Source organism: Hemitrygon akajei, chromosome 10, assembly GCF_048418815.1.
Source record: "Hemitrygon akajei chromosome 10, sHemAka1.3, whole genome shotgun sequence".
Classification (NCBI taxonomy): Eukaryota; Metazoa; Chordata; class Chondrichthyes; order Myliobatiformes; family Dasyatidae; genus Hemitrygon; species Hemitrygon akajei.
This window is the reverse complement of record NC_133133.1, coordinates 121,057,110-121,072,677: the sequence shown is the minus strand read 5'-3', so window position 1 is coordinate 121,072,677 and position 15,568 is coordinate 121,057,110.

Sequence of the window (15,568 nt, the reverse complement as noted above, 5' to 3'; positions counted from 1 at the left end):
GGATGGGGGAGGGGATAGGAGGAAAAAGGTAAAGGGCTGGACAAGAAGGATTATAGGAAAGTAGACTTATTTGAGAAAGGGAAGGAGGAGTGGCACTGGTGGAGATGATAGGCAGGAGAGGAAAAGAGGTAAGATGACCAGAATGGGGAAATTAAGAAAAGGGAAGGGGGTGAGGGGGGGAAGAACTGATCAAAGACCTTCTAACTCGTATGTCTTTGGAATATGGGAGGAAACCATGTGGTCACGTGGGGTGTGGAGAATGTGCAGACTCTGTATAAACAGCAATGGGAAATGAATCACTGGCACTGTAATAGCTTCACACCAACTGCTAGACTATCATGCCGCTCCTACACCAATGTGTGTCAGTTGATGTGAGTACTTTGTTTCCAATGAGAAGGCAGGAGAAATTTCCCTGCAGGTAAAGCATTAGTTATTCAGTTGAAAGATGAAGCATTTGGATTTGCAACAAGGAGAGATTCTGTGGTTCAAAATTCAAAGTAAATTTATTATCAAAATGCATATATGTCACCATATACAACCCTGAGATTTGTTTTCTCGCAGGCATACTCAAATCTATAATTGAACAATTACCATAACAGAATCGTTGAAAGACTGCACCAACTTAGGTGTTCAACCAGTGTGCAGAATACAACAAGCTGTGTAAATACAAAAAGAAATAAATAAATAAGCATTAATTATCAAGCACATGAGATAGTCCCTGAAAGTGAGTTGATTATAGGAGCATTTCAATGATGGGGCAAGTGTAGATAACTCCTTTTATTCAGGAACCTGATGGTTGAGGGGTAATAACTGTTCTTGAACCTGGTGATGTGGATCTTGAGGCTGCTGTACCATCTTACTGATGGCAACAGCCAGATGAGGGCATGACCTGGGTAGTGGGGGTCCCTGATGATGGATGCAGCTTTCTTGCGACAATGCTTCGAGAAGTTGTGGTCAATGGTACGGAGGGCTTTACCAGTAGTGGACTAGGCTGTTTGTAGGAAGATTGATCCATTAACTGCTATAATATCAGTGTGTACAGAACAATAGTGAAGCAATTGAAAGCCTGAGAAGAGGAAGGCATACAAAGGACTGCTTGTTGACGGGTGCCTTTGAGGAAGCTGCTTGTTGAGGAAGGTAGATCTGAGACTTGGTTTAAATATCAATAGATCAACCAGATGTACACACAATGGTCTTGAGTTGAGTTCATGCCTCCCTCCCCCTCCTCCATCTGGTTTGTTGTGAAAGTTGCACAAACACGTGTCAGACTGTATCTTGTGTAGTGTGCACATCAAATGGATAGCTGGCTGGTTGGCTCTGTGTAGGTTGTGGGTTCAAGGCCTGTTCCAGAGTTCAAACACTCACACATCTATGACGCTCCAGTCCACTGCTGAAGGGTTCTGAGGTGCTGATGAGAATTTACACTGAGGTTCCTTAAGTTTTTGGATGAATCTAAAAATTAACGTAACTTTTTTTGAGCCCAAGAGATTCTGCAGATACTGGAAATCTCAGACAGACACACACACCCACACCAGCCTGGAGAGGTATAAAGAGCTGACAATTCATGCCTATACTCTTCATTGCAACTGGAAAGGAAGGGGGGAAGAAAACACAATAGGAAGGTAGGTGGAGTGGAAGGATTACAACTAGAAGGTGATGAGTGAAACCAGGTGAGGGCAAAGGTATGTGGGTGGGGGAGAGGGGACAGAATTAGAAGCTGGGAAATGATGGGGGGGGGGGGGAAGGTAAAGAAATGGAAAACAAGGAATCTGATAGGAGAGGAGATTGGACCATGGGAGAAGGCAAAAGAGGAGGGACATTAGAGGGAGGTGATAGGTAAGTGAGAAGAGAAGGGATGAGAGGGGAACCAGAATGGGGAATGGATATTTTTTGAGCTGCAGGTACTTTTGGTGATGTCTATCCCTCTGCAATATCATTGGTTTGTGATAAGTGATTACAATTAAAAGTCTTGTAGTGTACATTATGGAAGGCACTACAGCAATGCAAGCCAATTGATTTCAGTAGTGTGCTTCAAGACATGATCTACCTTGACATTAGCTTCACCACAAACTCATGAGGGGGAGGAGGCTTATTATTAATGACAGCAGGATATCAAGTGAGGCACGTTTCCCTTTAATACAGGACAATACAGTCTCCGCGCATGCTTTACATCTGTGCTGGGTTGAGCATCAAGCTAGCAACTCGGCCTTGTGAAAAAACCAGACAAATGCTAAAGAAACAGCAAGGTTGCCGCCCGATGCGCCACAAGGCGCAGAGAGGAATGACAACAGGTGACATGATCAACTGGCAGAGTTGATGGCCTAATTCTGATGTCTTGTGTCTCAATTCCAGCTGGAGGCCAGAGGTCAGTGGAGTTCTGCTGGGACTCCTGCTGTATGTGATTTTATTAATGACTTGGGTGAGGGAGTGCAAAAGTGAGTTAAATTTGCAGATGCCATGAAGTTTGGTGCTGTCATGTAAGTTATGAGGGTTACAATGGGACATTGATAGGATGCCGGGCTGGGAAGAGAAGTGGCAGATGGTGTTTAATCCAGAAAAGTGTGAAATAATTCACTTTGGAAGGTCAAATTTCAAGGCGGAGTACAAGAATAATGGCAGTATTCAGAGCAGTGGGGAGGAACAGAGGGAATCTTGCTGTCCAAGTCTACAGATGCCTCAAAGTTGCTGCGCAGGTTGATAGGGTGATTAATAAGGCGTATGTGTGTTGGCCTTTGTTAGTCGGAAATTGAATTCAAGAGTATTAGGACATTTTGCAACTCTATCAAACTCTAGATCAAACATGGAATATTGTGCTCATTTCTGGTCACCTTTTTATAGGAAGGATGTGGAAGCTTTAGAGGGGGTGCAGAAGAAATCTGAGGAAGCTGGCTGGATTAGAGAGCATTTCTTATGAGGATAGATTGAGTGAGCTCGGGCTTTTGTCTGGAGCAAAGTGACTTGATAAGATGTACACGATGGTTAGAGGCTTTGACGGAGTGGACAGGCAGTGCCCTTTTCCCTGGGCGGCAATGGCTAATATGAGAGGCTATTGGAAGAAAGCCTGGAGAGGATGTCAGAGTTTAGTTTTTCCACACAGAGTCGAGGGCTTTGTGGGAGGGGAATCGTTAGATTAATCTTGGTGTTGTTTAAAAGGTTGGCATAACATTGTGGGCCGGGGGCCTGTACTGTGCTGAATTAAAAATTCATGTATCTAAATTCTACCTCTGTTACTCTGCTATTATCACTAGCATTTTTGCACTACCTCAGATTGCACTGTTTTCACCATTCTGTTGTATACTTGTTGCTGTGTTTAGTATTACCATGTAATAATGTTTGTGCTGAGATTCATCTGGGGAATTTCATTGCACCATGGTGTATATGATGACAAGCTAATCTGATCTGACCTGTAGAAGATTAGATATGATAGATGCAATCATCTTTACCCCTAAACTGGAATATTAGAAGGATAGAGTACTCTACCCAATAAATGAGAGCCTGTGTATGTGCTCCAATGTCAAGTTTACAGAGTTGCTGTTTTAGTTTGCCGTTGTAAGCGATTCTGTAATCCTTCTTGAGGGATGATTTCACTGAGGTAATCTCTGGGGAATCCTGCACAAGCACTCCCAAGTTCCTTTGCGCATCTGACTTTTGAATTTTCTCTCAGTTTAGAAAATAGTCTATGCCTTTATGTGAATGAACATACACTTCGCTACACTCTATTCCATCAGTCATTTCTTTGCTTTTTCTCCTAAACTAAGTCCTGCAGACTTCCTGCTTCCTCAACACTATTTGCTCCTCCATCTTCATATCATCTCCAAACTTCGCCACAAAGCCAATAACACCAACTCCTGTTGGATGCCACTAGTCACCAGCAGCCAACCAGAATAGGCCCCCTTCATTCCCACTCTTTGCCTCCTGCCAGTCAGCCAATTTTCTGTCCATGCTAGTATCTTTCCTGTAATTCCATGGGCCCTGTCCTTTTAAGCTGCCTCGTGTGGCACCATGTCAAAGCCCTTCTGTAAATCCAAGTAACAACGTTGACTGACTCCCCTTTGTCTACCTTACCTGTTATTTCCTCCAGGAATTCCAACAGATTTGTCAGATAAGATTTCCTCTTAAGGAAACCATGCTGACTTTTGGTGTACCTTAAAGATGTTGCATCTGGTTTGGTGGCTGGGAGGGTGAAAGGAAGATGTGCATTAGTATATTGCCCTGTGTGACCGTAGGGTTGCTCAATGTACCTTGTGTGTAAAAGCTCGTTTGAAAATATTTCACGTCATATTAAAAGTTTCTTTCCCCCAGGTAGTTGCCATTCTAGTTAGCCCCTCCCATATGTCTACCTATTATCTCAGTCACTACACTATAAATACTAAACCGCTCTTTAATCATGCTGTGTAAGTGGTAAATACATACTGGGATTTATGGACATTTTATTACATGTCTACACTTTAACCTCAATTATTTTTATATAATTCTTTTGTTTCATCAATATGTGCCACGTTTATGTCATAGGTGATTGTGGTCTTTCCATGACCATGATGGTTCTTGGCAAATATTTCTACAGAAGTCGTTTCCCTTTGCTGCCTTTTGGGCAGTGTCTTTACAAGACAGATGACCCCAGCCATTATCAATACTCTTCAGAGATTGTCTGCCTGGTGTCAGTGGTTGCATAAGCAGGACTTGTGATATGCACCAGCTGCTCGTATAACTATCCATGGCTTCACATGACCCTGATCGGGGAACTAACCATGTGCTACACCTTGCCCAAGGAAAGGAAGGAATGCCTTGGTAGAGGCTTATCTCCACCCCACCACCCTAATAATTCTTAGTTCTTCATTATTGTTGAATTTTTTTGTTGCAAGCCATGCCAAAACACCACAGCAATTTCCTGATGCATGTAAATGTATATGGTGAATAAATTTGAGCCTTGAAGTCTAGTCATGTTCATGTGTTTACCACTGAGAATGATTAAATGTTGGATTGATAAATGAACATCTTTAAAATGTGCTGGGTGATCTTTTTCTTGGCCTGAGGAAGTGTTTAATATCTCATCCAGGAAAATGGTTGCCATGCCCTCCATTGGAGGTTTGGGCTGCATTTTGTGGTTCGGCCTCTGGAGATGGGGGTTCCCGCAGATCAGAGCTACTGTTCATGAATGCCACCACTGTGGGATACCACTGCTGTTATTTGAGCTTATGATTGTGACAGTATTTTGAACAACTTAAACACACAGATTCTAAATGTAATCATTTTGGAGAACTGATTAAATCAGCATGGATCACCATCATTGCCTTGAACAAATTTAGTGACCAAAAAACATGTGCATCAAAATATCTTTGATGTTCCTGTAGAAGTCTTGCAATGAGATCAGTTAAAACATTAAATGCTCCTTGAAGCTACTAAGGACCAACTTTATTTGCCATATATATTTACATATATTAGGAGTTTGCTGTGGTGTCATGCAGCAAAAAGTAACATTCAATAATGATAAAAAACTAAAGAATTATAAAAATGTTAACCACTTGTATTAAAATGTGAGGAATGTTATTATTGAATTGAAAGTGCTCATTTAAGTCGAGTTGCATTTATTTAGTCAGTGTTTTAAGTTTAATTGTTCAATGTTTAAATTAATTGGCTTCATTTTTCAGTTGAGGCTTTTGTCTTGTGTTTGTTCAGTAATCTGGGTTAGGTTTGTTTCAAACGTTTTACTTGCATTTGCATGCTGAGGCAGGTGTGTCATTGAGTATTATTTTTAAAGTGGCAGTTTTGTGAAACTCTAGTAGCAGTGCGATCACTCAAGCCGAGTTTGATGATCTAAGAGGTGTCAATGGGTCTTCAGAGAGCTGTAGAGGGCAATCCAAGTTCCACAAATTTCCAGGATTTGGGATGGATTCCCTTAATGGAGAACAACTATGCATGAAACACACTCAAAATGCTGGAGGAACTCAGCAGGCCAGACAGCATCTATGGAAAGGAGTATAGTTGATGTTTCGGCCCAAGACCCTTCCTCAGGACTGGAGAAAAATGATGAGTCAGAGTTGGGTGTGGGGAGGGAGGAAGAAACACAAGGTCATAGCTGAAACCGGAAGGGGAAAGTAAAGAGCTGGGGATTTGATTGGTGAAAGAGATGCAGGGCTGGAGAAGGTGGAATCTGACAGGAGAGGACAAAAGGCCATGGGGGAAAAAAAGGGGAGGAGCACCAGTGGAAGGTGATGGCAGGTAAGGAGATAAGATGAGAGAGGGAAAAGGGAATGGTGAAGGTGGGGGGGCATTACTGGATGTTCAACAAAATGGATCTTCATGCCATCAGGTTGGAGGCTGCCCAGACACAATGAGGCCACACTTAGGCTGGAGGAACACCACCTCGTATTCTGTTTAGGTAGCCTCCAACCTGATGGCATGAACATCGATTTCTCAAACCCCATCACCATTCTGCAACCCCTTTTTCCCTCTCCTTGCCTGCCGATCACCTTCCTCTGGTGCTCCTCCCCCTTTTCTTTCTTCCATGGCCTTCTGCGCTGTCTTATCAGACTCCCCCTTCTCCAGCCTGTATCTCTTTCAACTACCCAGCTCTTTACTTCGCCCCTCCCCCACTCCCGCCTCCCAGTTTAATCTATCACTTTGTGTTTTTTCTTTCCGTTCCCCCACCTTCCAACTCTTGATTCCTCATCTTCTTTCTCCATTCTGCTGAATGGTCACAGCCCAAAACGTTGACTGTACTTATTTCCATAGATGCTGCCTGGTCTGCTGAGTTCCTCCAGCATTTTGTGTGTGTTGCTTGGATTTCCAGCATCTGCAGATTTTCTCTTGTTTGTAACTGGGCATGACTTTGTTTTAACATGGTGAGGCTGATGCATGGGCAACTTCCACATGACCCTTGACAGATCGGCGTCAGGGTCCAGTGGCATGGGATGCAAGGTGACTGGGGACCCTTCACTGCTGTTACGATGGGTCATTATCTTCCACCCGCTCAACTGTTGAAGTCTTGAATGGATTGCTCTTTGCCTAGTGATCTTTCATTGATTCTATTATGGTTATTACTCTATCATCGATTTACTGATTATGCCCTTAAAAAAATGAATCTCAGGGTTGTACATGGTGACATATATGTACTTTGATAATAAATTTACTTTGAAACTTCAGCCTCCCCCTTGACTCTACCAGGAGCTAAGCACCAGATGGCTAAACTCCAGGCGGCATTGCTCTTGGGATTTCAGGAATTCACGAGCCTTTTCACCATGACAAGGTGACAATTTTCAGAGAAGATCAATGTAAAACTCTAGACCACATTGCATTCAATTCTGGTTCCCCTTTATGGGAAGGATATGAGGTGCTGTGGAGAGGGTGCAGAGGAGATTTGCCGGGATGCTGCCTTGGATTGGAGGGTATGAGCTATAAGGACAGGCTGGACAGGCTAAGTCTGCTTTCTCTGGAGCAGTGGAGGCTGATGAGAAGCAATAGTTTGGACTTTCAATCTTTTTCCCAGGGTGACAGTGCCTAATATTAGTAGGCATGCTAAGGAAAGAACTGGGGTTATAGTGGTGGTTGCCTGTAATGTCCTGCCAAGGGAGGCAGGTACAGCAAGTGTTTAGGAGACGCTTGGATAAGTACGTGGCTATGCAAAGTGTGGACAGATATGGACCACGTATAGGCAGAAGGGATTTAGTATCATTAGTTTTCATAGTTTAGTGTAACGTTGTGGGCTGAAGGGCCTTTTCCTGTGATGTGATGTTTAATGTTCAATGTCCAGCTCTTTATGAGGATATTATTTCAAGGTGAGCTCCAGAAAAGTGAAAATCAGTGCATATGTTGATATTGCCATTGTGCTACTGAGGGAGTGCTGCACTGTCACGCGTAATGCTTTTATGTGTGGCCTTGTGTGCTGTTTCAGGTGGATGGAAAGGGTCTCATGGTGCAGACAATGTCATCACGTTAATGGGGATGTGTAGAGAGAGCACAGGAACGATTTTAGCAGTGAAAGAGTTCACCTCTGAGGTCAGATTGGAGAAGCTGAATTCAATTAGACTTCCCATTCCAACATGTTGTGCACAGCCTTCTCTGTTGCCACAGTGAGGCCACTCTCAGGTTGGTGTAGCAACACCTCAAATTCTGTCTGCATGGATGTCGATTTCTTCTGATAATTTCTCCCCATTCCCTTCTCACTTTTTGTATTCTCCATTCAGGTCTCCCTCTCATCCTTTCTCTTCTCCCCACTGCCCATCACCTCCCTCTGGTGCCCCTCCTCCATCTCCTTCTCTTATGGTCCACTATCCTCCTATCAGATTCCTTCCTCTTCAACCCTTCACCTTTTCCACCTGTCTCCTCCCAGCTTCTCACTTCATGTCTCCTCCCTCACCCACCCACCTTCCTTCTCACCTGGTCTCACCCGTCAGCTGCCAGCTTGTACTCCTCCCACCTTATTTTGGCTTCTGCCCCCTCCCTTTCCAGTCGTGATGGAGAGTCCCTGGACGAAATGTCAATTGTTTGTTCCTCTCCATAGATGGTTCCTGACCTGCTGAGTTCGTCCAGCATTTTGTGTGTGTTAATCTGAGTTTCCAGCATCTGAACAAACTCTTGTGTTTATTGGAGAAGCCTAGGATTGTTTTTCTTGAAATGAAGTTTGAGAGGAAGTTTGAAGATCATGGCTCATGTAGACAGGATAAAGCTGCTCCTATTTGTGGATGTTTTGAAGATCAGGAGAGGCAGATCCAAGATGAAAGGAAAACAATAAGGGAAATTTGAAGCCTACTTATGCTGAAGCTGATGATCCAGAAATGCAAAAGAAACAGATGAAATTGGGGCTTTCAAAACAGGATCAAGTGGAGATAATCTGCAGGACTGTGGGAAAGGGCAGGAGGATGGAAAGGAGTCCTTTAAGTCCAGATGAAGAATCCCCTCCATAGGTGCTGGCTGACCTGCTGAGTTCCCCTGACATCTCATGTGCTGATCCTTTATAAAGAGTTGGCACAGGCGTGTTGAGATAAAGATTAACTCTATTTGTCACAAGTACCTCAGAACGTAAAGTAAAATGCGTCATGTGAGTCAAGAAACAACACAATGCAAGGTTCAGCAAGGACTAGATGGGCCAAAAGGCCATTTTCTGTAATGTAGTTTTCATTGACTCTGTGCTGAGGACAGCCCGCAAGTGTCACCACTCTTCCTGTGTGAACAGAGCATGCTCACATCTTACTAACCCATATGTTTTTGGAATATGGGTTGAAACTGGAGCACCCAGATGAAGACCCACTCGATCATGGAAACGTGTGTACTCCTTACAGACAGCAGCAGGATTTGAGCCCCACATCACGAGCATTGCCACTGTAAAGTATTACGCTAATTACTACACTACTGTCTTGATTGTGGTTGTCTGAATGTCCGCTGTTGGTGCTACACTGATTTTGACTCAACAACTGTGAGGAAAATCTGTCCATTGGTATCCTGCCCAAAGTTTATCCTTTAATCCACGTCTTGGTAAAAACTGTCATTAAGTTGCATCTGTGGGGGCTTAGAATGGGTATATAGGGCTATGTTGTTAGTTGCAAATTGCTTTGAGGCTTCTTGCGAGAGCTGTGAAAGGTGCTATAGAAATGAGTCTTTGTTCTTTTCATTTAACTGTAAAACTAGGAGTAATTGTGTGCATCAGAATTACAGCACAGGCCGTGAATGTTGCAGTTGGCAGCTGTGTTTGTCAACACCAGAATTCTTTTAAATTCGTGCCTGCGTTATAAAGTTAGTTCCAATAAATCTTTCTGAATTCGTACCACATTTGTTATGCAACATTATAGCCACCACTTCATTTGCTACCGCTTCGTTGGGAATGAACAGTCTGTAAAAAAAAACAAGCACAGCGTGTAAAATGAAGGGAAAGTGCCTCGAGAGTTACTTGGAAAGGATATGTGCGGAGACTGGAGGCCGTGTTCCAGGCACTGCACAACAGTTGAGGAGAAATAAAAGAAAAGGACACTGATGTTGAAATTCCGGAGCAAAGATAGAAAATGCTAGACATACTCAGCAGGTCAGCTGCAACTGTGGATGGAGAAAGAATCAATATTTCAGCTCTGTGACTTACCATTGGTTGAGGGGCAATTCACTGAGAGGTCACAGCTATACAACATGTCGTTTGACCCAAATGCTCCTTGCCAAACAAGATGCCCATTCAAGCTAGGCCTATTTGTCTGCATTTGGCCCATATCCCTCTAGTCCAGGGGTTCCCAATCTTTTTTTATGCCATGGACCAATACCATTAGGCAAGGGGTCCGTGGACCCCAGGTTGGGAACCCTAGCTCTAGAACTTCCCCAACCAATATGTCTGTCCAAACGTCTTTTAAAAGCTGTTATTGTACTTGCTTCAAACACTTTCTATAAAGAGAACATTTATAAGGATGTTGCTGCGACTTCAAGACCTGAGCTATAAGGAAAGATTGAATAAGTTAGAACATTATTCCTAGAGTGTAGGAGAATGAGGGGAGATTTAATAAGAGGTATACAAAATTATGATGGGTTATAAGACCATAAGAGCAGAATTAGGCAATTTGGCCCATCAATTCTGCTCCGCCATTCAATCATGGCTGATATTTTCTTCCCCTCCTCAGCCCCACTTCCTGTCTTCTCCCCGTAACCTTTGATGCCGTGTCCAAACACAAATCTATCAATCTCTGCCTTAAATACACCCAATGACCTGACCTCCACGGCTGCCTGTGGTATCAAATTCCACAAATTCACCACCCTCTGGCTAAAGAAATTGCTCCATATCTTTGTTTTAAATGGACACCCCTCTATCCTGAGGCTGTGCCCTCTTGTCCTAGATTCCGCTACCATGGGAAACATCCTTTCCACGTCTACCGTGTTTAGGTCTTTCAACATTTGAAAAGTTTCAATAGGATCCCCCCTTATCCTTCTGAATTCCAGCGAGTGCAGATCCAGAGTCATCAAATGTTCTTCATACGATAACCCTTTCATTCCCGGAATCATCCTTGTGAACCTCCTCTGAACTCACTCCAATGCCAGCACACCTTTTCTTAGATGAAGAGCCCAAAACTGTTCACAATACTCAAGGTGAGGCCTCACCAGTGTCTTATAAAGCCTCAGCATCACATCCTTGCTCTTTTATTCTCGACCTCTTGAAATGAACGCTAACAGTGCATTTGGGGTGTTCTGCACAAGTACTCCCAAGTCCCTCTGCATTTCAAATTTTTGGATTTTCTCCATGTTTGGAAAATAGTCTGCACATTTATTTCTACTACCAAAGTGCATGACCATGCATTTCCCAACATTGTATTGAATTTGAACTTCCTTGCCTATTCTCTTAAGTCCTTCTGCAGCCTACCTGTTTCCTCAACACTACCTGCTCCTCCACCAATCTTCGTATCATCTGCAAACTTGGCAACAAAGCCATCTATTCCATCTAAATCATTGATATACAGCATAAAAAGAAGCAGCCCCAACACCGTCCCCTGTGCAACACCAGTTGTCGCTGGCAGCCAACCAGAAAAGGATCCTTTTATTCCCACTCGCTGCCTCCTACCAACCAGCCAATGCTCTAACCATTCTTGTAACTTTCCTGTAATACCAAGGGCTCTTAAAATGGTAAGCAGCCTCATGTGTGGCAGCTTGTCAAATGCCTTCTGAAAGACCAAATATACAACGACCACCGCATCCCCTTTATCAATCCTCCTTGTAATCTCAAAGAAATCCAACAGGTTCATCAGGCAAGGTCTTTCCTTAAGGAAACCATGCTGACTTTGTCTTATCTTATCCAATGTCACTAAGTACTCCATAACCTCATCTTAGCAATTGACTCCAATATCTTCCCAACCACTGAGGTCAGGCAACTGTTCTATTAATTTCATTTCTACTGCCTCCTTCCTTTCTTAAACAGTGGGGTGACATTTGCAATTTTCCTGTCCTCTGGCAGCATGCCAGAATCCAATGATTTTTAAAAGATAATTACTAATGTCTCCATAATCTCTACAGCTGTTTCAGAACCCTAGGGCGCAGTTCATCTGGCCCAGGTGACTTATGCACCCTTAGGTTTTTCAGCCCCTTCTCCACTGTAATAGTAACTGCACTCACTCCTCTTCCCTCACACCCTTCAACATCTGGCACACTGCTCGTGTCTTCCACGGTGAAGACTGGTGCAAAATACTCATATAGTTCATTTGCCGTCTCCTTGTTTCCTGTTATTATTTCTCCAGCCTCATTTTCTAGCAGTCCTATATTCGCTCTCATCTCTCTTTTATCGCTTACATATTTGAAAAAGCTTTTACTATCCATTTTGATATTGTTTGCTTTCATATTTCATCTTTTCCCTCCTAATCATTCTTTTAATTTCTCTCTCTAGGTTTTTAAAACCTTCCCAATCCTCTAACTTCCTGCTAATTTTTGCTTTGTTGTGTGCCCTTCCTTTTGCTTTTACATTAGCTTTGACTTCCCTCGTCAGCCACGGTTGTACTATTTTGCATTTGAGTAGTTCTTCGTTTTTGGAATACATCTATCCTGCACCTTCCTCATTTTTCCCAGAAGCTCATGCCATTGCTGCTCTGCTGTCATCCCTGTCTGTATCTCCTTCCAATTTGCTTTGGCCATCTCCTCTGTCATACCCCTGTAATTTCCTTTGCTCCACTGAACTACTGCTATGTCAGACCTTACTTTCTCCCTATCAAATTTCAAGTTGACCTCAATAATATTGTGATCACTGCCTCCTAAGGGTTCTTTTACCTTAAGTTCCCTAATTGCTTCCGGTTTATTACATAACACCCAATCCAGTCTAGCTGATCCCCTAGTAGGCTAAACAACAAACTGCTCTAAAAGCTATCTGTTAGGCATTCAACAAGCTCACTCCCCTGAGATCCATCACCAACCTAATTTTCCCAATCGACCTGCATGTGAAAATCTCCCATGACTATCATAACATTGCCCTTTTGACATGCCTTTACTTTTTCCTGTTGTAATCAGTGATCCACATCCCAGCTACTGTTGGGAGGCTTGTATATAACTGTCATCAGGGTCCTTTTACCATTGCAGTTTCTTAACTCAACCCACAAGGATTCAACATCTCCTGATCCTATGTCACATCTTCCTACTGATTTGATACCATTCTTTACCAGCAGAGCCATGCCACCCCCTCTGCCAACCTTCCTATCCCTCCAATACAATATGTAACCTTGGACATTCAGCTCCCAACTACAACTATCCTTCAGCCATGATTCAGTGATGGCCACAACATCATACCCGAAAATCTGTAATAGTCCAACAAGATCATCCACCTGATTTCTTATACTCCGTGCATTGAGATATAATATTTTGAATACTGTATTTGCTAGCATTTTTGATTCTGCATCCCTTGTGCACTGATACTCGCCCTGCTGGCTGTAGTGTTGTCCTATCATCTGTTTGCCCTTCACGACAGTCTGACTGCACGCTGTCTTTGCTTTTTTACCAACTGTCCTGTCCTGAGTCCCTTCACTCTGGTTCCCATACCCCTGTCAAATTAGTCTTAACTCTCCCTAACAGGTCATACCTCAACCAGAAGAGATCTCAATGATCCAAGAACATGAAGCCTTGCCCCCTGTACCAGCTTCTCAGCCACATATTTACCTGCCATATTAACCTGTTTCTACCCTCACTGGCACGTGGCACAGATAGCAATCCAGAAATTACTACCCTGGAGCTTTCTGCCTAGCTCTCTAAATCTTTTCGTCAGGACTTCTTTGCCTTTTCATTCTATGTCATTGGTACCAATATGTACAATGACATCTAGCTGCTCCCGCTCCCCCTCCAAAATGCTGTGGATGCGTTTTGAGATTTCCCTGACTCTGGCACCTGGGAGGTAACATACCATCCAGGCGTCTTGTTCCCTTCCACAGAATCTCCTATCTGTTTTAGATAGATAGATAGGGTAAATGCAAGCAAGCTTCTCCACTGAGGTTGGGTGAGACCAGAACTAGCGGTCATGGGTTAAGAGTTGAAAGGTAAATATTTAAGGGGAACCTCCTCAATCAGATAGTGGGTGGTGAGAGCGTGGAATGAGCTGCCAGCAGAAATGGTGGAGGTGGGTTCAATTTCAACATAAAGAGGAGTTTGGATAAGTACTTGGATGTTGTTTGGCATAGACTAGATGGGTCAAAGGGCCTGTTTCTATGCTGTAGTGCTCTATGATCTTATGACTTCCACTGTCAGCTACAGTAATTCCATATATAGTACATTCCACTTTTTCTGTGTATATTAAAAAAAAATGGCTTGCAAGTTCCCAAGAAATCCTTTCCCTCTCACGCTAAACCTCTGCCCATAGTTCTTGATTCCTGAAACTTGGACAAAAAGACTGGGGGCATTCTTTAGCTAAAGGGTAGTAAATCTGTGGAGTTCATTGCCATGGACAGCTGTGTAGGCCAAGCCATTGGATATATTCAAATTGATGGTTGGTAGGCTCTTGATTAGTGAGGGCGTAGAAGGTTACGGGGAGAGAGCAGGAGAATGGGCTTGAGAGAGATAATAAATCAGCCTTGGTGGAATGGCAGAGCAGACTTGATGGGCGGAATGGCCTAATTCTGCTCCCATGTCTTATGGTCAATTGTCTGTTTGTTTCAGATTTTCTAGCATCTGCAGTTTTTTTTCCTGAGTTTCCCCTTAACAGTTGGACTGTTTCAAGAACTACATTCTTTGCACATTTCCTTTCCAAGCAGCTCTCCATTTCTATGTGGCAGAGCACCTTCACTTCATTTCACAGGCTGTTTTTAAGCAGACTGTTCATTCCCAATGAAGCAGTCGCAAATAAAAGTGGCTGTAATGTTGCATAACGAATGCGTTGTATTTCAGCTTTGCGTATGCACTGCTCTGAGGAAGGTACCAGTTTCTAGATATCAGTGGTCTCTGATGCGTATTTAAGATCCCACTTTGCGACTTGGACGACTGGATCTTCCTCTCAGATGCATTGCATGCATTTAACCCTTGAGTGACCTCTCTACGCCATCTTTATCTAATGACAGGGCTTTATTAAGCAACAGCAAAAACACTTCTGCAACTGAAGCAAATGCTGGAAACGCGAGCTTCTGCAGGTGCTGGGAATCCTGAGCGCGACACTTCCATCATTTGGAGTTTTAATGGATCAGTCAGCAGCACCCGGAATGAGACACTCGTCAACATTTTGGATCAGTGACTCATGCCCAGAAATAGAGTGGGGGGAGGAGGTGGGAGAGTGGAGGGTTTAGAGTTTAAAGCAAAGCAGATGAGGGGAGTGAGGTAAAAGTCAAAAGCCTATAAATTAACACATGAGGTGGAGCCAATCTCCATATTATGGGGGGTGGGGGACATAGAATTGTACTAACCACACAGTAAAGGCCTTTCAGCCCAGTGTGTTGTGCCGACCCTTTAATCTACTCTATAAGCTGCCAGTGGAGCTGGTGGATAAGGGTGCAATTTTAACATTTGAGAGAAGTTTGGATAAGTACATGTATGGGAGGAGTATGGAGGGCTATGGACCAGGTGCAGATCAGTGGGACTCAGCAGAATAATAGCTTGGCATGGACCAGATGGGCAGAATGGCCTGTTTCTGTGCTGTAGTTCTTTATGA